This window comes from Notolepis coatsorum (assembly GCF_963971535.1).
Source record: "Notolepis coatsorum genome assembly, chromosome: 6".
Classification (NCBI taxonomy): Eukaryota; Metazoa; Chordata; class Actinopteri; order Aulopiformes; family Paralepididae; genus Notolepis; species Notolepis coatsorum.
In genome coordinates, this window is record NC_140170.1 from 30,483,298 (window position 1) to 30,485,725 (window position 2,428).

Below are 2,428 nucleotides of genomic sequence, written 5' to 3' on the forward strand. Positions count from 1 at the left end.
TCAACCTGAGAGGAGACTGGGGCTTCTCAACCTGAGAGGAGACTGGGGCTGCTCAACCTGAGAGGAGACTGGGCTGGAATCTTGGAATATCTGAAATATTAACACTTCCCACTTTAACACTTCCCACATTAACCTTAACACTTCCCACATTAACCCTAACACTTCCCACATTAACACTTCCCACATTAACACTTCCCACATTAACACTTCCCACATTAACACTTCCCACATTAACCCTAACACTCCCACATTAACCCTAACACTCCAACATTAACACTTCCCACATTAACCCTAACACTCCCACATTAACCCTAACAATTCCCACATTAACACTTCCCACATTAACACTTCCCACATTAACACTTCCCACATTAACCTTAACACTTTCCACATTAACACTTCCCACATTAACACTTCCCACATTAACCCTTCCCACATTAACACTTCCCACATTAACCCTAACACTTCCCACATTAACACTTCCCACATTAACACTTCCCACATTAATACTTCCCACATTAACACTTCCCACATTAACCCTAACACTCCCACATTAACACTTCCCACATTAACACTTCCCACATTAACACTTCCCACATTAACACTTCCCACATTAACCCTAACACTTCCCACATTAACACTTCCCACATTAACACTTCCCACATTAACCCTAACACTTCCCACATTACACTTCCCACATTAACACTTCCCACAATAACACTTCCCACATTAACACTTCCCACATTAACCCTAACACTCCCACATTAACCCTAACACTCCAACATTAACACTTCCCACATTAACCCTAACACTCCCACATTAACCCTAACACTTCCCACATTAACACTTCCCACATTAACACTTCCCACATTAACACTTCCCACATTAACCCTTCCCACATTAACACTTCCCACATTAACACTTCCCACATTAACCCTAACACTTCCCACATTAACACTTCCCACATTAACACTTCCCACATTAATACTTCCCACATTAACACTTCCCACATTAACCCTAACACTTCCCACATTAACACTTCCCACATTAACACTTCCCACATTAACCCTAACACTTCCCACATTAACACTTCCCACATTAACACTTCCCACAATAACACTTCCCACATTAACACTTCCCACATTAACCCTAACACTCCCACATTAACCCTAACACTCCAACATTAACACTTCCCACATTAACCCTAACACTCCCACATTAACCCTAACACTTCCCACATTAACACTTCCCACATTAACACTTCCCACATTAACACTTTCCACATTAACACTTCCCACATTAACCTTAACACTTTCCACATTAACACTTCCCACATTAACCCCAACACTTCCCACATTAACACTTCCCACATTAACACTTCCCACATTAACCCTAACACTTCCCACATTAACACTTCCCACATAACACTTCCCACATTAACCCTAACACTTCCCACATTAACACTTCCCACATTAACCCTAACACTTCCCACATTAACACTTCCCACATTAACACTTCCCACATTAACCCTAACACTCCCACATTAACCCTAACACTTCCCACATTAACCCTAACACTCCCACATTAACCCTAACACTTCCCACATTAACACTTCCCACATTAACACTTCCCACATTAACCCTAACACTCCCACATTAACCCTAACACTTCCCACATTAACACTTCCCACATTAACCCTAACACTCCCACATTAACCCTAACACTTCCCACATTAACACTTCCCACATTAACCCTAACACTCCCACATTAACCCTAACACTTCCCACATTAACACTTCCCACATTAACACTTCCCACATTAACACTTCCCACATTAACCCTAACACTCCCACATTAACCCTAACACTTCCCACATTTACACTTCCCACATTAACCCTAACACTTCCCACATTAACCCTAACACTTCCCACATTAACACTTCCAACATTAACCCTAACACTTCCCACATTAACACTTCCCACATTAACCCTAACACTTCCCACATTAACACTTCCCACATTAACCCTAACACTTCCCACATTAACCCTAACACTCCCACTTTAACACTTCCCACATTAACACTTCCCACATTAACCCTAACACTTCCCACATTAATTTAATAAGGCAACTTCTCTTCTTTTTTTACCTACTTTTTCTGCGGGTGGTTTTGTGAATAAATCTCCATTATGCTTCAATTAATGTGTGTTTATTGTATAGCAATAAGGTTGGATGAATTCAGCAATTGTATAAAGATGTAGCACTGTATCTGTAATAAAATGTTCAATCAATCAATCAATCAATCAATCAATCAATCCAATAACAACCGCTCACTTCATTCTTAGATGGCATGCTTTGAAACAGCGCACCGCCAAGCTGCTTCTAGACACGGAGGCAACTTCTCCTGTGATGCACCGAGTGGATACACCGTC